The 21,887-nt window shown below is 43.0% G+C and overlaps 1 long non-coding RNA gene across 2 annotated transcripts in view; it reads left to right on the top strand.

Annotated features, from left to right (window-relative positions):
• LOC143160053 (uncharacterized) overlaps positions 1-19,956 on the top strand; it is a 30,753-nt gene extending 10,797 nt beyond the window's left edge. Inside the window, exons 4-5 of one of the 2 annotated variants that reach the window (XR_012995309.1) lie at positions 5,553-5,669; positions 19,529-19,956. This is a non-coding gene — a long non-coding RNA (uncharacterized LOC143160053). The remainder of the gene's footprint in view (positions 1-5,552; positions 5,670-19,528) is intronic. The other variant, XR_012995308.1, reaches the window with a different exon arrangement.
• The last annotated feature ends 1,931 nt before the right edge of the window (positions 19,957-21,887 follow it).

The following is a 21,887-nucleotide window of genomic DNA, read 5'->3' on the forward strand; positions in this document are numbered from 1 at the left end:
TGTTTCTGATTCCATGGGAAAAGACACCTTTTAATACTTTCTTATAAGTCATAAGAAAGAAAGGAAGATACTGTATTAATATACATTCTTAAATATAAATATGGGGAGGCCTGGCAGACTGATTATATCACACTCCCACAAACCCGCCAAGGCAAGCGCCATGTGCTTACAATGGTGGAGGCAACCACCGGATGGCTGGAAACATATCCCGTGCCCCATGCCACCGCCCGGAACACTATCCTGGGCCTTGAAAAGCAAGTCCTATGGTGACATGGCACCCCAGAAAGAATTGAGTCAGACAACAGGACTCGTTTCCGAAACAACCTCATAGACACCTGGGCCAAAGAGCACGGCATTGAGTGGGTATATCACATCCCCTATCATGCACCAGCCTCTGGGAAAATTGAACGATACAATGGACTGTTAAAGACTAACAGTAGACTGTCGTGGCCTGAATGAAGTCACGCCACCACTGAGTGCTGCCGTGCCAGCCATGCTAGAACTTGAATACAAACTGGAGTTCAAAGGCAGCCAAGTGGTATGCCACAATTGATATCGCTAATGCGTTTTTCTCAATCCCTGTGGCAGCAGAGCGCAGGCCACAGTTTGCTTTCACTTGGAGGGGTGTCCAGTAGACCTGGAACTGACTGCCCCAGGCATGGAAACACAACACCACCATTTGCCATGGACTCATCCAGACTGCACTGGAACAGGGTGAGGCTCCGGAACATCTGCAATACGTTGATGACATCATTGTGTGGGGCAACACAGCAGAAGTTGTTTCTGAGAAAGGGAAGAAAATAGTCCAAATCCTCCTGAAAGCCGCTTTTGCCATAAAACAAAGTAAGGTCAAGGGACCTGCACAGGAGATCCAGTTTTTAGGAATAAAATGGCAAGATGGGCATCATCAGAGCCCAATGGATGTGATCAACAAAATAACAGCCATGTCTCCACCAACTAGCAAAAAGGAAACACAAGCTTTCTTAGGTGTTGTGGGTTTTTGGAGAATGCATATTCCAAATTACAGTCTGATTGTAAGCCCTCTCTATCAAGTGACCCGAAAGAAGAACGATTTCAAATGGGGCCCTGAGCAACGACAAGCCTTTGAACAAATTAAAGAGGAGACAGTTCATGCAGTAGCCCTTGGGCCAGTCCGGGCAGAACAAGATGTAAAAAATGTGCTCTACACTGCAGCCGGGGAGAATGGCCCTACCTGGAGCCTCTGGCAGAAAGCACCAGGGGAGACTCGAGGTAGACCCCTAGGGTTTTGGAGTCGGGGATACAGAGGATCCGCGGCCCGCTATACTCCAACTGAAAAGAGATATTGGCAGCATATGAAGGGGCTCGAGCTGCTTCGGAAGTGATCGGCACTGAAGCACAGCTCCTCCTGGCACCCCGACTGCCGGTGCTGGGCTGGATGTTCAAAGGGAGGGTCCCCTCTACACATCATGTAACTGATGCTGGAGTAAGTGGGTCGCACTGATCACACAACAGGCTCGAATAGGAAGCCCCATGTTGGGTGCCAAAAAGGACTGTCGTGGTTTAACCCCAGCCGGCAACTAAGCACCACACAGCCGCTCTCGCTCACTCCCCCGCAGTGGGCCGCAGTGGGATGGGGGAGAGAATCAGAAAGGTAAAAGTGAGAAAACTCATGGGTTGGGATAAGAACAGTTTAATAATTGAAATAAAATAAAGTAAAATAGTAATAATAATAAAAGAATATAGAAAGCAAGTGATGCACAGTACAATTGCTCACCACCTGCCGACTGATGCCCAGCCAGTCCCCGAGCAGCGGCCCCCCCGGCCAGCTTTCCCCAGTTTATGTACTGAGCATGACGTCACATGGTATGGAATGTCCCTTGGGCCAGTTTGGGTCAGCTGTCCTGGCTGTGCCCCCTCCAGCTTCTCGCTGGCAGGGCATGAGGAGCTGAAAAGTCCTTGACTAGCGTAAGCACTGCTTAGCGACAACTAAAACATCGGTGTGTTATCAACATTATTCTCAACCTAAATCCGACACACAGCACTGTACCAGCTACTAGGAAGAAAATTAACTCTATCCCAGCTGAAAGCAGGATACTGGCATAGATTACCTGGACCTTCTAAGTTACCAGGATCATAGTGACAGAGGGGTCACCCACAAGCTGTTATGAATCTGCTGCTTGTATATTATTTGCCTTTCCTTTCAGATGTTACAGTGTTGCAGGCTGGCACCCATTTTCTGTACATAGAACTAGACCAGTGACTCGGGTCAGAAGTAGCAGTTCAAATACAATAGATAGATCTTTATGTAATTGAAAATAGTCTCTGTGGCTTCCATGCATTTCCATCAATGCCATGTTTCATTTTTGTGAGGCATTTTTGAAGTTGTAGGCTTTCTCATTCACTGGTAATAATCCACGGGCAGGAAGAGCTAAAAGAATGAAAAGCTGTGAGACAGCAGTGTCCCTGGTACCCAGCATCTTATTATTATACACTTTTGTCTCCTGTTCTGCCCCTCACCTCTGCCAAACAAGATGAAAAAACCCCTTAAGCAGAGCACTCCTCTTCTCTTCCCCCTTTTCCTTCACTTCTAAAACACCCTCACTTCCAGAGAAGAAGAGATCCCGTTGACATGGCTTTTGGGAAGGCTACCCTGAAGCTGTGCACTTTCTCCTACTGGGCACTGCTCAGCAGGGGTGGTGGTTCTCAGCTTTGAGCAGTAGTAATGGGGTGGGAGGAGGTTGGTTATAACAGGGGATGAGAAGCACGCATTTGCATAGGCTCCTTTTCCCTGCCACTCCTCCACTCTCCAGCAAGCGCAGGTTTATTTTAGCCTTGGCCTTCTGAAGCAGGATTAATTTTCCCCTGAATAGGTCAGCCTGGGACAGAGCCAGGATCCATGGCCTTCCATAGCTGGGGTGACTTGGGAAGCCGGACATACCTACTTAGACAGGGCCTCTAACTGCTGCGCCTGTGCTCAGTGCAAGAGAAGTATCCTGGAATAACCTTTCGGATAAACAGCAGAAAAATCCGTATGGGGTCTTTTTTCAGAGGCTGGTGTCAGGCTGAACCAGGCTGTAGTACTGCCCTCTGCTGTTGGGATTCGGGAAAAACGTAAAAGTCAGTGATAAAATCCAGCAAAACGTTAACAAAATGTAACTGGGAAAGCAGCAGTATGTGAATACGTGAATTATTTCATCCTCTCATTTCATACAGTGCTTCAGCCAGTTGAAATGTGCCCTCATATCTTCACTAGCAGTTCCGTTCGTAGCAACAGAATATAGCTAATAGTTCTATTCGTTTTTAGCACTGGTAGTATTCTCATGGCTGTGCAAAGCATCTTGTGACACAGAAATCATACCTTCTGGCATGCTTGTTTGTGTTTCAGTGTGCAGGGGAGATGCAGAGGAAGGAATTTCCATCAGTAATTCAGATTATTGTAACTTTGTTATTTTTCTTCTTCTTATATAGAATTATTAAATTCCTTACTTACAAGTACTTGAGATAAAGTTGTGTAGAAAGCTACAGCCATCCAAAATTACTCTTGTTTAAGTACAGGATGCATAGAGGTGTCTAGAACTTTTTTCCCATAGCTAATCTGTGAGCCAGTGTGGAAGCAAAATGGAGGTAATCCGATATTTCCATCGGAACTAGGGGGAAGTGCCATCGAGGGGCATTTCCTAGCCCTAATGTAGTGCACCCCTGCTAGACTTGGAGTATGCATAGTCCTGGACCCTTGCACCCCTGCAGATGTCCCTGGCAGCTGTGAGAGCTGTGTTTAGGGCTCTGTTCTGGAACGTAACAGCTGCAGCTGGGCTGATTTCATGGCCCTACTGAAGTAAATGGGCTTGTGGTATATGATTCAGGAAAACCGCTGCTTCACTTTGCAAAACATGTTATAATGTTAAGCCTTGATTCTCATCTTAATGTTCATATCTTTAAATGTGATATTCATGTTTCACTTTTTGATACTGATTTTAAAATCCTTGCCTTCAATTTCTTTGCCTCAGACATACTGCCCCGACTGTGTGGGGTTTTGATTTAGCTATCAGCATGCCTTAGAGAACACAAGTGATGGCCCCCTTTCAAAGAAAAGAAACTTCTGACTTTCTGACTAGTACCAAAAAAAAATCTAAAAAATCTAAATAAAGGCAGAACTGATCAATAAGTCTGCTGGGTTTGGCTGGGATAGAGCTAATTTTCTTCACAGTAGCTGGTATGAGGCTATGTTTGGGATTTGTGCTGAAAACAGTGTTGATAACACAGGGATGTTTTCGTTACTGCTGAGCAGTGCTTGCACAGAGTCAAGGCCTTTTCTGCTTCTCACACCACCCCACCAGTGAGTAGGCTGGGGGGGCACAAGAAGTTGGGAGGGGACACAGCCGGGACAGCTGACCCCAACTGACCGAAGGGATATTCCATACCACATGACATCATGCTCAGCATGTAAAGCTGGGGGAAGAAGGAGGGAGGGGGGGACGTTCAGAGTGATGGCGTTTGTCTTCCCAAGTAACCGTTACGCGTGATGGAGCCCTGCTTTCCTGGGGATGGCTGAACACCTGCCTGCCCATGGGAAGTAGTGAAGGAATTCCTTGTTTTGCTTTGCTTGCGCACGTGGCTTGTGTTTTACCTGTTAAACTGTCTTTATCTCAACTCATGAGTTTTCTCACTTTTACCCTTCTGATTCTCTCCCCCATCCCCCTGGTGGGGAGTGAGCAAGCAGCTGTGTGGTGCTTAGTTGCCAGCTGGGGTTAAACCGTGACAATAACCCAGTGACTCAACTAATGTTGTACAGTGATAAATAAAAACAACTGTGGTCATTAATCCTGTCAGCGACTCAACAAATTGTTGTACGGTGTGCAGAGGTTTGCAGTGACTTGTTTATGCAGGCAGTTCATGAATGATAAAATAAATCAAACCTTCTATCAAAATATGTGGGTTAATGATTTTTAGAAGTGTGATTTCACTTTGTGAAGTGGCTGTAACGGTGGAGCTATGAGGCTGTTCATTGGCTCCCCCTGCCTTCAGGAGTGAATATTTTTATTTTTGTTAGGGAAAACCTTTTCTAACATTCAGGCCTGCAACCTCAAGCCGAGCTTTAAAGGTGAGGACTTTTGTGCTTGTGTTGTAAACAATAATCAGACCATAACTCTGGGCCCATTTGGGGGAAGACAGTGAACCAGCAGAAGTGCCTGTTTAACCTTCCTTTCCGCTTGGTTTGCTCTTCATTTTTTGAATCATTTGGCTTCATTTTCCAGGCTCCCAATAGCAGAAGAGAGAGGAGAGAGACTATACCATTGCCTGGCTGGGATGCTGATTTGCACAAGTAATACTCACACCTCAGCCAGGGTGGCAGGAGGACCTGGTTGACTAGAAGTGATCATACTGCTCTCTGCATAGCCCAGGTTTTTGGTTGGCTAGTATTTGATTCCACCACATCAGCATTTGCAGCAGAAAACAATTCTCATGGAAGATAAAAAACAGATCAGTTTTACTTGTAGGCTCAGAACTTGAGGATAAGGGTTGAAAAAAGTGGGAACAGGTAAAATCTGATTGTGTCTTTTCTTTCACAGATTTCACAGAGAAATGGGAGATGGGAGAATCAGTCCAGCATCTGGTGTGACTGCAATTGAAGCCAAGTTGGCAAACTTGGTTCAGTCTGATTTCATTTCACTCTTGGCCACATTCTAGTAAGCATCTGTCCAATCACATTTATTTTGTTTAATTTGTGAGCCCTTTGTGAGTGTAAACTGCTGAAGTCTGTGAAATTCGAAACACAGAAAAATCACCTGTGATAGAAGAGAGGGCTCTTTTTCCAAAGATAATAGTCTTTGGACAGGATCCCACAATTTGATGCTACCGCATGGGCACCTTCTGAGATGTGTCAAAAAATCATGCATTAGAAATGTCTGTATGTCTCCATTATAGTTAGCTAGTTGACATGTAGATAAGGACTCTGTGAATATCTGCATTGAGACAGGTGAATTGCACACCAATTTCCTGCCTACACCAATCCTGCAGTGTGAAAGGAGAGTTGCCGAGAATTCGTGGGCTCCGTTGTATGGAAAGTGGCAGCATCACCAAGTTCATTTCAGGAAGGGACATTTGCACATACTTGCAAAGACAATCAGCCTTCTTTCGTTGGCTTTTATGGATCCTAGGTATTTGGACACTAGGGTGGATCTTCCTGATTTTTCTTTTTTCCTTTTTTTTTTTTTTTTTGTTACTGTGAGTTGCTCTGCAGAGCCTCATCCGTCAGTGTGCTCTCAGTCCCTTACAGAGGCAGACAAACCACAAGCAGTGATCGATGGAGTCGATCAGTCCTCATCACCTTTGCACTCCTCCTGCAATATGAAGCTGACAGATAAATGGTTTAAGGAGCCAGGTGGAAATATCCCTTGTGGAAGAGAGTCCCTGGTAGCTTAGAAACCTTGGCATTTGGCTAACTGTCAGCTGGTGGGTGTCTGACATGCTCCATTCACTGCTTACTTCTGCCCCTTTGTCGCCGGAATGGTGGGGCTGCTGGACCCCAGAATGATGCCTGCTCTCGTCTTTGCAGAATGCTGTGTCTGCCCTACAGTTGGGGTTTGGCAGTCTTAGCAAAAATTGAGTGTGGATCTCATGCTGCGTATTTTTTGCTAATGCTTCTTAACTGGAGACTGGAGTGTTTCTCAGTGCAGTAGCCTTTATTCCGGAGGAGTTCTGGTCACAGAGGACCAGTTCAGAAGTAAATGTTTAGTTTGAAACATGCCAGCAAAGTGTCCTAAATGATTCGCTACTGTGTTCGGTTGATTGAGATCTCTGATATGTTGTTTATATAAGGCAGTATTTTTATAAACTCTGTTAAGTCTTGTGCCATTCCTGTACAGTGTGGGCTGGAGCTGTATACTGGAGGGGGAAGGGAGACAATTTTCCACTTGCCATATAGGGTAGGCAACATATTTGAAATGGAATTGAACCCTTTCTCCAAGCGATGCAATCTCTGGTTAAAATAGGTCAATCCTTTCACTAAGCTAGGGCTCGTTTGTTATCAATGTGTATGAAATTGTGTTTTCTTAGTATTGTTTTGTCTTTTTTACATTTTTCTCAAAAAAACTGACAAATTTAAGAGAAAGGTGATTAGTCAGCAGGAGTTTCAGGCAGCAAATGAGTGCAAGTAAGAATGATTTTCTTTATCCAGAACCATCTAGCTGTGGGGAGATAGAATTTTAACTTCCTAGGAGTGTTTCCTTAAGCACCCTTTTTCACAGCGCCTGCAGCTAAGTGCATTCAGGGCACATGTGTTGTGTTTCTGTATAAGGGAAACTATGTGAAGTAACCAGATCATTTAAGGGGCAGGGAAATAATGGATTTTCTAGTTGATTTTTCATTTTCAAGCCACAGCTGGATGATCCTCTGCCACCTCCCCATCCTCAGTGTGCCCAACATACTGATGTTCTGAAGACTGAAAATCTGACAAGCTTTTCATTGTTCTTAGAATGATTATTCCTGCATGTCCCGCTCAGTCACGTTAGAGATTCTTGTCCTTTGTCCAGGGCAGTGTGGTATCTGTAGCTTCAAATGATTGTACAGGTCACTAAATATCCTGTATCTTTAAGGGGAATATTGCATGATTACTTGGTTTTATTTGCACTTCATTCTGAATAGTTACAGAGAGCAGTTCACCCTTACTACCAAGTAAGCAAGGCAGAGACACCTCTGAAGCTTCAAGAGTTGTCTGCCTGGGTACACATTTCTTGCCATCCGTCTCTAACAGGGATATCTCAGCACTGTTCAGGAATGAGTTTGACAGCTCCTGGTAATGCTTTGCGGTCTGTCTGAATGCGTGGAGGCATCAGCTTCGTGGTGGTTATTAGTCACCAACTCATATTGCTTCAGCACAGATTTTCTTCCTCCTCAGCACTTTCCTGTAGGTCAGATTTATTTCAGATACGGAGTCAGTGTTTTCACAGCAACAGATACCTTTACATAAGGGCCCTCCTAATCCTTTCAGATAGAAGCCCAGCTGCACCCAGCTTCTGTTTTTTCTGGCCATGGTAGACCTGTGGATGGCTTGCACTGAGTGTCCAGGATTCTTTATCTGTTTCACCCATTTCACTAGTGAGCATTTCTGGGTGTTGTCCTGGAGAGAGGGGAGTCGCTCTGAGCTGGAAAGTAACAGGTGATGGTTGGAGGAGATCCCACTTCCTGCTCCCACAGATATAACCCAAGTCTCTGGGGGATGTGAAGGTGTCCTGTCAAACAGCTTAGAAACTGGTGTTCACAGAGAGCTTTCTTCTGTGTTCACCTCTGGGAATAGATTCTTTTTTTGCATTGCTTATTCCAGGCTGGGAACAGCAGGCTCTGCTGCTCCTCCTACAGTCTCCTTTCCACAAGGAAATAACAGCCGTCTTGGTTGTCACCAGTAGCTACAATTCTTCACTGTCTTTCTGCCTCACTTTTTCTTTGGGTGTATTTAAGACCTCCTTGTCTTGGAGGTGCCATTTCAGTACATTGTTGCATTATCAACGGAGCAAAAGACTAGAGTTGGACCATCAGCTCTGAAATGTCTGTCTGTGGTATCTGCTATGAAAAGCTAATTGGATGGATGTGATGGGTTGGTTCTGGCCAGCAGCTAAGTACTCACGCAGCCGCTCGCTCACTCTCCCCCAGGTGGGACAGGGGAGAGAATAGGAAGAGCAAAGGTGAGAAAACTCTTGGGTTGAGATAAAGATGTTTAATAAGTGAAGGGAAAAATACAAAGTGATGCAAAGGCAATCACTCATCATCTCCCACAAGCAGACTGATGCCTGGCCAGTCTGCAAGCAACAGCTACAATGGCTACCTTGGAAGACAACCCCACTCCCAATTTTTATTGCTGAGCATGATATTATATGGTATGGAATAACCCTTTGGCCAGTTCGGGTCAGCTGTCCTGGCTCTGTCCCCTCCCATCTTCTTGTGCCCACGCTCCCCAGCCTACACACTGGAGGGGGGTGGCATGAGAAAAAGAGAAAGCTTTGATGCTATGCAAGCACTGTTCAGCAATAGCCAAAAGATGTGTGTTATCAACAGTGTTTTAGTCACAAATCCAAAACACAGCAGCATATGGGCTGCTATGAAGTTAACTCAATTCCAGCCAGACCCAGTGCAACAGAGCTGCTTAACACTGATGCATAGTAGATCAGAAATTCAGGGTACAGTTTCATAGTTGGCGTAAGGATCCTGATGACTCAATGGCAGCTCTCGGCTCCTTCTCCCTTCCCATCACATGTTTCCTATCTCCTCTTATGTCAGCGCTAGCAATCATGCAGCCTTGCAAAAACTGAGTTTTCAGCACGTCCTCAATAGTGAATTGAAGCTGTTACGTAGGTGGGAGGCTGGGAATGTCTGGCTGGGGCTGGGGAAAATGACAGAAGTGACCTTTCTGGAATAGACGTGTCAGTTTGTGACATAGCTGGGTGGTTGTTATACTGTGGTTGTATTTCATCATTCTTATATACCCCTAATTAATCTCCCCCACCTCCACTTATTTCCTTCTAAATGACTACTATCACCATGTGGTCTGTAACTCTGACTTCAGCTTTAGAGCAATTAGCTAGAGAAAACTATACGGAAAAAGTATCCAATGGTTTGGTTCTCTGAAGCTGTGATGCATGAATCTCTCATTAACAGTTAACTAGAAAAAGGAACTTAATATTTAAGGTATGCTACATAACTAGATATGAAAGTTGCTCACATATTATGTATTTCAACGCAATACGGATAGAGGAGATTAATTTTTTACTTTGTGTGTTTTTTCTTAGTGGCTCTCTACATAGGTCTTTAGAATGTGATATACAGTGTACAATGTTTTGCAACTTTTTTTAGTTAAATCTGAAACACGTACAGCAATGTTGGAAAGGTTTCCATATGAAGTTCCTCTTCTGAAAAACCGAAGTGGTATTTTTGGAATGTCCTTGCCACTAGATGGCAGGGCGCCCTTTGGATAAAGGAAGCACTAAAGAGGCTGTGTTCAACACTAATTTGCTCTCAGCCTGGCAAATCTCTCATTGAGCTTATCAAGAGTTTTGCTGGAGTGAGGAGCGGGTGGAGTGCTGGAGAGAACTGTAATTATGTTATGACCCTTTGACAGCACTGGCATGCAGTTTTAAATTTTCTCCAGTACGATAGGTATCTTAATTGAATTCCACAGAGCTTGACATAGTAAGATAGTAAAGAAAAGCTGTGTCTTAACCACAATTAAACCACAAGTCAGCGTTGGTGAATTTGTTGGAGAAATCTCTGCCTCTTGTACACGTGCTGCGTTTGCTGTGCCAAGTTCTGAAGTACTCAATCAGTCCTTGAAGTGAATTGCAAAGAGGAGACTGGCCCAAGTCGTGACCTTGGAATCTGGCTTTAAATAGTTTGGACTGGCAGTTTGCTGCAGGTGGAAGATCCAGTTAGCATTTAGAAGTTAAGAGCTCTAATTTTCACTCTCCCATGCCAATTTCATCTTAGTGTAATCCTAAAAAATTCAACTGAATGAAACTTGTGTAATGGTGCTAAGAAACAGGATGCTTATGTTTAGGCTGGAGTTGTTATAGTCATCAGAATATTAAGATGAGGAAGTTGTGGGATTTACTGATCCGAAATATATAGGTGCATCAGGGCAAAATGGGTGTAACACCCCTCCATTCTCACATGGAGCATTATGGATTGGCAAATGGAAATGGCCACACTAAGATCAGGTCCACATCACTGAGCCTGAGAGTCGAAGGTAAAAGATGTACCAAACCGGGTGCTTTGTCATGGTTTTTGTAGCATTAAACTTCCCTACTAACACCTCTAGAGAACTTGTAGGGAAATTCTAAAAATTCTGAGCTTTTATCTTTTCAGTTGATAGAAAGCTAACTTTTAAATTAGTTGACTCATTTAAAAAGTATAATGACAAGTTAACATTGACTTTATCAGGGCATATGATACCCAATACAATTTCTCAAAACAAAGTAAACTTTCACAAAAATGTCAGCATTTTCAAATTTATATGTTATGGTGTTTGAAATCGATTCATTTCTCTCTTTCTGGAATAGATTTTTATACTTTATTCCAAAAATTGAAAAATTCACTTAAAAATATTTAGAATGAGTTCGTTTATAAAAGGAATGTGGTTGACAAACTGGAGGGTGTAAGTTCAGTGAAATAAATACTTTGTGAAAAGCTGTTTCAGAGAGGTCATTGTTCAACACTTTAACTTGTGCAAAAGATATTTTCAAATGGTGTATGATGTGACATGTTGTGCAATTTTTTTATCACATTTTCAGAAGCTACTTACTTGTAGTATTTGCCACTAGCTGAGCTTTGTTACAAATGACACCACTTAAGCCTGTTGGATCATAACTTGGATCCTTCGGCTTTAATGAAATATAAGATTTTTTTGCCAAGTTTTGCCCCCACTGAGTTTGGCAAAGATCTACGCCTGCTTTCAGAGGAAAAAGGTATCAGCTTTCCTAGTCTGTTACACAAGGATATAGCTCTCTTGCAGCTGCCTGCATTGCACATACACTACTTGGTTTGCACTTAGCCTTCTTATCTGTCTTACTCATCTGCATGCAAGGGCAGATTTTAGAGCAGGTTGGTCTAACTGCTGGACTTCCAATCACATCTGGACTGGAGTTGAACATGTGTTTTTCCATGGTATCAGACATGAGGTATCTCTTGTGCTCCAGCAGGTGATGCTATATTTTTAGCATTCTTGTGGGCATGAGGGAGCAGCTGCAGTGCGCAGATGCCAGCTGTGAGGAGAGCAGGCAGCCCTGGGCGGTGCTGGCAAAGCTGCAGCTGGTACACTGCTTCTTGCTGAGAGGCGCTTGGTGGAATTGCCCAGACAGCCTCCGTGACAGTGAATGGAATAGCAACTGCTTTAGTCCACATAATTTAAGATTTCTGGTTTGCTGTAGCAAAAATACCTCCAAGTTAGTTGTGACGTTTTTAAAGTTCGTTTTCAGAGAAAACATCCTGTGTGGATGAAAAGCTCTTCTTTTTTTTATATAACTTTTTTTTGTTTTATTTTGTAATAAAGACTCTCTTTTGCTACCTGCGTTATCTGAATGGCTTCCTTTTGCTGTCTCTGCATCTAACTTCAGAAATCTGCCGTAATATCTCCAGCTGTTCTTCAGCATTGGGAAGTGGCACCTCTTGTACCCTCCAGGTACCAAACATTGCAGTTCTTGAATCAGGAAGCTGCTTCTGAAAGAAGTCCTTTTCAGCAAGAACTATCCTTTATTCTGTCTGATAGCCTGTTACCCAGCCTGGATTTTTCACCCATGGTTTATAGGTGTGGCAGCGTTCCTCGGATCAGCCAAGCAGTTCACACCCTCCATTGCACGTAATGTCGACAGTCCAGATGAAGAGCTGGGGTTTACATCATCCTCCTTCACAGATCTCACATAGGTGATGGGAGGCTGCTGGGCAACTTTTGGTTAACAGATGTTCTCAGGCCCCGGTGGCATGAAAGCTGGACCTGAGCACAGTGTAAAACAGCCCTGAGAGCGTATGTGGGGGACACAGCAATGGTCCTGCATGGTGTCCCTGCTTATGACATCCTCTCTGAGCTTAGTACCCGGAGGAAGATAACTCTGAAAATTCTTGATCATGTGTTCTGGCAGAATCCCCATGAGGCCTCTTGAGATGGTTTTTGACTTGTTACCCGCTGTTGGAGCAGTAGTGAGGAGATGGAACTAAGGCCTTGTACTTCCCATGATTAATGTGCAATTGGCAATGTAAGTCTACATTGTAAACTGACTGACCTCTTGGGGAATGTGCTACAAGACAGAACCCCAGTAGCTGAGGAATGCTTGCAGCAGCAGATCCTTACAATGCTGTTGTAGGTGTCTGTTTTACCATGGAAAGGTATTTAATAGTCAAGCAGAATTACTTTTTTCCATTTTCATTTTCTCCCAATTCCTGTTGTTTCTACTACTTATTCAGCAGCAAGGGAGACTGCTGATGTGGCACATTTAGTACAGACAGGTGGTGACAGCTTGCAGCGTTTTAACCACTACTTTGCTTAGACCTTCTCTGAGCATGAGTTTTTATGGTACTACAAAAAACATATGGTAGCACTGAAATAGCTTTGCCTGAGGGGAAGATGCACAGAACTGGGATCTGGGAGATTCCTTTGGTAAGGGTAGAAAGGTATTGAACTAAAGGGGTGGTTTAAGAAGCATGACATGAGAGTTCATGAGACTTGGTTTTATTTCCTAGCATTGTGTGACTGTGGACAATGCATCCCTTCTCCCTTCTATGGCAGGCAGAGGTCTGTAACTATAAAATCCATCAGTTTGTGAAGGGCACAGGTACTAGGGGATGACAAAAAGTCATATAACTATCTAGACACGCTGAACAATCTAGTTTATGCATCTGAGTGGAATAATCCAAGACACAGAAGGGAAGGACACACAGCGAACTGGTCAGTTCAACAAAATACTGTACATGTACCACATGCTGCATTGTTAGCTCTTAATAACAAACATATTTTTGACACAGTATGGACTTGCTTGCGCTTTCTCACAATGTACACGGAGAATAATAACAAGGAAGTATTTGCTCTTTGCTTCTTGGTTTTTTACATTAGCAATGTCAGAGCCTTTTCCTTGAGGTGTTACTGAGGGGGTGGATAGGAGAGTTGCGCTGATTGTGAGACTACAGGGATCTCGGCTTGCAAGTGATCCAGAGCCTAAAATATGGTGGCCTGTGCAATCCCCCTCCCCAAACTCTGTCCCCTCCCCTCACCACCCTGGTGCTGTTTTGTGCTTGACTAAATGTTAGGCGTCTTGTTTTATAGGGAAACAAAAGGGAGCCAGGCACTCCTGGTGCTACCTTTGCTTTTCAAACTGCTCCCCTGGAATGAATTTTTCTTGCTTTGATTGTATTTAAATAGTAAAAATTACAAGAGACTTTTGGGACAAATTTTAGAAGGTATTTAGTTGCCTCGCTCCCACTGGGAGGAGATCAGGCTCTGAAGAGCCTGTGGTGTGATCCAGTATCCCTGGCAGTTTGTTGCCTACCAGCGGGGTCTGAATGGCAGGATAAAAATAAGAGCTGGAAGAACTTGAGGCTCTAGGAGCACCATGTCGCCCAGAGCACTGGGTTAAGCCCTGCTTTGATGTTGAAGTGCACATCATTCTGGCTGATGTGTTACTGGAGAAATTGTGATGAAATGGGAAAACAGTTGTGTTATACAGCTGTTTGCCTAAGTGGCTGAAGGATCTGGCTTTTGAATTAAGCGTGCTCTGAAACAGCGTTCCAGTATGTAAATCTAAATGCCAAGAACAGAGGGGCCTGGTTTATGTGACATTCAGGGGAATAACTGAAAGGGGAAAAAAAAGTATTAATTGGAAAAACATCCTTCAAGAAAGATATTATGGCATGAACTAATATGTTAGAACAACAGCGTGAACTAACGATGACTTGGAGTTGAATTGCAGTACCTGGGTTATTTGAAGCATTACAAACCAGAGGGACAACAGCATATAAGGAAAGAACGAGTAGGAGACAATCTGGGTTTTTTTCCCTTTCCCTGTCTCTCAATTTTACAGGCCAGTTTTCCCAGGCAGTGTTTCACACAGAGATTGCAGTGGTTCAGCTTTCTAAGCCTAGTTTTCACGTGTTACGTCTCTCCTTCAGGAAAGCTGCCTGCCAGATGCAGACTGGTGGGATACATCTGGTGTCTTCCTTGAGAGTGATGAGAGGATTGAAGGGCCGAATAGGCACCAACACCACAGATGAGGACACGCAGATACTTTTAGTGTTTGTGCCATGAGAACTGGAAAAAGGAAGGTTTTCTGGAAGGAACTGGAACCTGTGATTTATGCCAATAAAACATCATTTTAGATTCCTTGAAGTCCATTGTTAAATTCTCTTTTCATAAATATTTAAGTACTTGCCCAACTTGTTGTTGCTGATTCCTTAAAAAATGCGAGGGAGAGAGATTGCTTCTGGTTCCTTTGTGACTCTGATTCATTAATGTTGCTTTCACAGGCGAGATACCTGATATCTCTTAAAAAATGCACAAGAGGTGCTGAGGAGGAGCTATGTTTTTATGAGCAAATGCAGCATGTAGTGAATTCATGCTCTGCCTGCCAGCAGAAACCATGATTTCCACACACATTTGCACACAGGAACTGTATGGCTGTGCACCACCCCACAACTGCCTGCTATTTCCCAACAATTGCAAGTACCTCTGCCTTGCCCTTGTTCCCTGGACAGATCTGAGGTCACACGGCTGGAATAATCCCCTTAGTTTATCTTTCTGGCTATATCATGCCCTGTTTGAAAATTCCTCCCACTTACTTCTCCTTACAATCAGATCACTGTAAACATCTCATTCTTCCTTCAAATGTCCATCAGAATTTTAGGCTCGCTTATCCCTCTGTCCTGGTCTGCTGTCTTATTTGCCTTGCCATCTCTGCTCCTGTAGCATGCTAGTCTTGACACCCACTTAAGTTCCTCTCTGCTTTCTGTGCTTGTTCCCAATTGCTTTCTTGCAGAGGATGCTTTTTTGTATCTTTTCTCTTCCACTAATAACCTATTAAAAACCTGCTGTTACCTTGGTACCCACGAGCGGTGTCTTTATAGATGATTAAAAGACACTTCAGTAACTGACTGAAACAGTTGCCGAATTTCCCAAGGTACCTTATCTTCATCTCTGTCTCTTTGATTTGAGATCTGAGAAGTGAGAACTGCCTTTATTTGGGGATATTGCAGATATTAAACATATGATAAAATGGGAATAACAATTTCCCAGTTTGCATGTGCAAATGTAGATATTGGTACGATAAACCACGTGTGACTTTTTGCAGGTGCTGCCTTTGCCAGGGTTCTGGGCTTCTTGCCAAAGCATTTTCTCTCAACCTCACTGTTAACCAGTCCCTTGCATTTTGCATCAGCTTCTGTCTAAATAGGCTTAGCCCTCCAGTTAATAGATATCTTTTTCTCAAGCCCTGCCCATTGCACCTGCCTTTGAAAATGTGCCCTGGAGAACCCAGTGAGTCATCTGTTGTGTGCTGTTGCTGTTTGATTAAATCATTGCTTAGTTTCAGGTGGCTGCATTTGCGTGCTGGAGCACTTGATTCTCCTGTTTACTGCTTTTGTGTATCACAGAAGTGTTTGTAAAGCTTGAGGGGAGGTTCAGAATGAAAGGTACAATATCAGTGTTTGGGATAAAAAATGGTATAGGCCATACACGCTCTTCATTCAATGCTTTTTCTGTTTCCACACCAGTGAGCACGATGGATGTAATGTAGTCACAGCATGTTTCCAGAAATCCTGAGATCAGTAATGTAAAATAGGTCTTTGGAATTTTAATAATGGAGAAAATGTCAGTATGCAAAGTTGGTGCAGCCTTGTTCCTCCCTTTGCCCAGTTTTACTCCTTTAGACCAGTCTATGTATTTTCTGACCTTGCAGACACAACATAGGGCAGCGATAGGGAACCCTCCAGAACCTTGCATTGATTCCCCTCCTGTTCCAATAGGATTCACCACCCTACAAAGTAAATGTACACAGGCGTACTTTTAGACCAGACCTTCAGGATCAGCTCCCATCTCCCTGGATGCATTTGGGAAGCTTGGGGACCTTCAACACTGAAATGACTTTTAACATCTCCTAAGAGGGACTGTGGCACCCAGAGATCACCGGGTTCTTTCCAGACTGCTGTTTTTCCCCAGCTACGCTCAGGGATGAGTTGTGTGTCACTGGCAATGCTTCAGTCAAAACAGTTTGAAGGCTGTTTTGCACTACCAGAGGTGAACAGCGAAGTGTTGAAGAGAGCATGATTCTGATCCACCCTCCTTGTAGAAATGACGTTACTTATTTAGGTCATTAAATAATGGTGGTATTTTCTCATAAAATGTATTTGTACACTGTCAAGTATATGTCTGGGGTTTCAGAGATCAGCTGCCCAGATCAGGTATCACAGATTGCAGTTACAGGCTAATGCTGGGAATGGGAAATTATACAGAGGAAAGAGACAGTTGATTCTTCCATGTGGGTATAAATAAGTCCATCTTTGCAGTCGACAGTTCGGTAACTTTCTTGAGCGTTAAACTTAGACAACCCTTTTTTTTCGGTAGTCTCTTCATGTAGCTTGATATGGAGAGCAGTTTGAGACATTCTTCTTAGGAAAGAAGTATGATCAGAAGCTCTTGTGATTGCTGCAGTGGCATGGTTCACTCCACGTTAGAGAACTGCTTATCTAGCTCAGGCTACAAGCCAATAACGAGTTATCAGCCTCTCTAAGTGAAATTAAATGAGCAGTTATTCAGAGCTATACTGAACCTATAGAATGAGAAATATTCTCAGTAACAAGTCATGATCAGATTGGGTTCAGTACCAAGAAAATCCTTACTCATTTGCCTATCAAGGGGTTTTGTTGTTTGTTTTTTTTTTTCATTTGGTTACCAGAAGAAGTGAAGATTTTTCTCCCTCATTTTACATCAAAAATCTTCTTGATCAACAACAAAAAATCATAGTTTATGTTTTTTTTCATGCAAACACTTATATTGGCACAATCAGAGCACCCATCTTTTGCTATGGAGAGGGAAAAATAATATAAGCCAGAGCCCCCAAAGAAGTCTGCCTTATTAGTGATTCAAAGATTATTTATTTGCAGCTAAAGGTGCTGGAGTGATCTGTGTGTGAATTTCTGTCTCCTTCTAGGCTTTACAAAAATTCTTGTACTGAGGCAAACAAAGTTGCCAGAGAAGTAGGGCCTCCCTTCAGTAATTATTTAGTCTTACTCTAAGAGAGGACAAAACAGATAATAAACATGAAGACATAACTTCCAATCCCATGAGCCTATTTTTCTCTCCTTATTCCTATTTTTCAGATCACAGCAATTCTTTGTCTTTAACTCCGGAACAATGTTCAAAAAGCTTGATTTTGCTTTTTGAACAGTTTGTGGCTTTGTTGCTCTCCTGCCTGTTTGAAGACAGCTATGATGAATATGAAAAGCCATTTTCTTTACCCCAGATACATATGCTTGATATACAAAACTGTAAATGTTGCACGAAGTGCTGTTCTTTTTCTTCCTTGGATCTCATGTGTTACTTTACGTGTGACCTGTTTAGCGTTCTTTGTGACTATGGCTACACACAGAGAAGTAATATAATCACTAAACTGTCTATCTGTTTTAGTTGCAGAGCTAGAAGTTGGCCAATTTACCTAACTTTTGGTTCTCAGCATAGACTCCCCACTGCTTATGCCTGGGATGGCATCCTTTGATGCAAGTGATGGAGAGAAGGATTAGGAGATAGCAACAAACAGGAGATTTTGTTTAACTGATCATGTAAGCAAATAGATTTTGTCCATTAATCACATATACGAATAGCTAGTCTTCAAATGACCTGTGCAACAGTGTTTAACCCCAGAACAGTTATGGATTCCTGAAAAGTTGTTCTTACTGACACTCCCCGGCCAAGTTAGGTTTTATATTCTTCATAGGTAAAAAATGCTGCAGGTTTACCTTGTTTCTGTGTGGTTTTATGTGTCTCGACAGAACTCAAGCTTCCGTAAATGCACGTGTCTAAATGAAAAGTGAATGTAGATAAGTGAAGTTGAAAGGCAGTAAAATAAGATACTGTCAGCTGAGGGCAAATGCAAAAGCAGCTGTATCTGCCCTCCTCAGCAGACTTCCTCAGAAATAAAGCAGGGTAAAGGATTCTATAGAATGAGCCATTCTCCATGCTCCAAACCTCTGAGTCAGAAATCCCCAAAATAACTTAAGGACAAATGGCACTCAACTTATTTTGGGGATTTCTGACTCAGAGGCTTACAAATGGCACTCTAACAGAAGGGTTTCTTGAGTTAGGTAAAATGGGAAAGCATGATGATGAAACCAAAACAACAAATAAATACTATGTTTTGTATACCCTTTCATTGCCTTCCCAAAAAGAAAATATATCCCCCCAAAAGTTAGCTGAGTGTTATCAGCTTTGCAAAACGATGAATGAACGCCTTGTTCTTTATTATTGCTTAAGTCATTCCTGTTTATGCCAGTATTTCAAGGATTATGTTTTGATTGTTCTGAAGAGGTGAAAACACTTTCTTGCTGATGAATAAACACTGCCACTTTTAAATATTTGTATGCAAAATGTCTTTAAAGCCATTATGAAATGCTTTCCAAAAGCACTAAGAAGCTGTTTCCCGAAAAGACAGTTTTTCTCTACATTTTCTTTCATGCTAAACAGTCCAAATGAAAAGCCTTTCAGAGTTAACTAGTTTAAGCAATACCAGTGTTTTAGTGTAATGAATAACTTTTTATAGAGGACAATTGCACACAGTTCAATATGCTAGTATTTCTATTTCTGTGCCCCACCAATGCCGGGATTCTAGGGTAGAATTTCTTTCTTTGAGAAAGCTGAAGCGATCAAAACCCTGATTAACCTCTGATATTCACGTGGTGCTCTTGATCTTGAGGACCGAAGCAGTAACAAAGAGTTAATGGCAGCCATATGCTCAGGGTATTGTGGGTACTGTTGACCCAAATGTGAACTCCGCAAGCCAGGGCTGCTAACTGCTGTTTGTTTCAGGTTTGGCGTGGAGATTACTGATGAAGAGTTTGAGCTGCTACTTGACAGAATCCCCCTTGATGAAGATGGAAATGTCAGATACCCCCAGTTCACGGCCAGGTTTGATTCCTGGTATGCAGCGTATGCATTTTATTTCTCATTTGTGAGTGGAATTATTTTTAATCTAAAAGGCTCACATAACATTTCCAGACTGATTCGCATTTCTTAAATGTGCTCCTTTAAGACGTATTTCTTGCATGGAGTATGCTGATTGATTACATTTAAAATTAGCTGATGTTATGGCTATATACTGTTTATAATTTAGTTGCTCTTTAGATGCTAACTACATATTTTACAAGAAAGACTTCAAAGGCATGTAACGTACCTTCGTGCTTTCTGTAGGCTGGGAAATATGACAGACTTCTAAATAAAAGCTAACTATTTCCGAGAAATGGTAATAAATGTACTTAGTATCTCTCTGAGCATTTACAGGCCCTATGTGTAGTCTGAAGTACTTCTGAGATGATGATATCAGTTAATAGAAGCTCTACTCAGCCTCCAAGGCCTAGCTGTGAATTAGAGTTTGATTAAAATAAAGCAGCATTGGGCTAGATAGAGACACTTTATTATTTTCCAAAAATCAGGACTCCATCCCCAAAAACTGTCATGCCAGTAGCAGGGCAGAAGCCAGTGACATTGCTGAGGTGAGTGAAGGTCTCTTGTGGAATCTGAGACTGGAGAAAGCCATTCCACCCGTGAAATCTGGAGAAGTAAATTTCAGCACTTTCACGCACACTTGCATGTACACATGAAAGTTAGACTGCTCAAACAGGAATGCAAATGTGTTTGAGTTATTTAGCAGGTAAAGGTATGTAGTTGCATACACACATGAAGGGTAGGTAGAAGTCTGAGTTCACTGTACTGAAACCACATGGGGTACCTTCCTGCACTTCAGGTAACAAACCAACTAAGTATTGCAAACCTGATGCACCTGCTTCTTCCTTCCTATTCCACTAGTTGCTCTTCCACTCTTTCTTTTCCCCGGTCCTTGTCTTCCTGCTTCAGGAAGCTTTGAGGCTGAATTCAGCTGTCCATGCGTTTGCACACAGGGCTGTTGGATATGACACAGGATTCATGAGATGTGTATGACCTTCCGGAATGGTATCGCCTAGGCAATCTCCAAGGGTGTCTCAAATGACCTTTGAATGCATTTGGGTGGGCTCCTGTTTCTCGCATACTTTTACTGCCAAGGCCTCCTCTCCAGTTCTTTCCTTTATAGCCCTCTGACTGGGTTGCAGCTATCCCGGATTCAGTTGTGCATGAATTTCTGTGAAGTGTCCAAGTAAGTTCCAGAAGTATTCCCTGGTTGTCCCGTGGTAAGGGTGTAAACAGGAGACAGAGGATAAAGACCATCTAGCAAAGCTGATCAACCTTTGAGAAACCAAAAGCACCAAAAATAAAATATGCCGAGATGCAGAACACTGGGCCCTACCTCCTTCCTCTTGCTGTGCACTCAGCCGCAGTAACCCTCCCCTGTGCTTCCTGCCTTTCTTACACACACATTGCTTCAGCTCCCATGTCCAGGTAAATTCTGAAATTAAGAGAAGCTGATGTCCCTAAAAAAGGCAAGATGCTTCTTCTCAGCAGTGTCTTATCTTTGTGCATCAATTCATGGATTAAGATGGATCTGGACACCGCATTTATTTCTGTTTCTAGTAATTATTTTCTTGTGTTTGCTTATGGTTAAAGTGACACATTTTCACCACAAAGGAGCTGCATTTAGCCCAGAGTATACCACTGGCTGTGACCTTGTCTTGAAGTGTGTCCCTAAGAGTATGCACAGCTGCTCATAGCCCTTTAGGATAGTTATCACTGAGCCCTTATTTCAATAGTAAAAAACTGTGCTGTGTAATATTCTTGAGGATGCCAGCAAGATAGCAGTTTACATGCAGGCTTGCATCTGACAGTCTTACGGACTGGGAGCAAAACTGAACACCATGATTTGCAGGGACATGTGGGAAGCCTAATTTGTACTAACCTAGCTCTGCCACCTTCAGGCCCTTTACAATCCAAGGTGAGCTGGGAACACACTGGGAAATAAAAGCCTACCTCTAAGGCTGACATCTACCAGGGAACCAGAGACAACATCCAGGACTTGCTGCTGAGTTTCAAAAGTCATTTAAAACACTTGGTCCAGCTACATTAAGCAGTAAAAGAAGGAATCTACAATAAATGGCAAGTTAAAACTGCCTGCTATAAATGGGAGTGCACTGGGAAGCGAGCCTGGGTGCATAGCAGACAAATGCCACGGGAAGTGCAAAAAAAGCCAGTTGGGTTATGAGGGCTCTTTTCCCCAGGTCAGCCAGGGATGTATGGACAT

Source organism: Aptenodytes patagonicus, chromosome 4 (assembly GCF_965638725.1).
Source record: "Aptenodytes patagonicus chromosome 4, bAptPat1.pri.cur, whole genome shotgun sequence".
NCBI classification, from domain to species: Eukaryota; Metazoa; Chordata; class Aves; order Sphenisciformes; family Spheniscidae; genus Aptenodytes; species Aptenodytes patagonicus.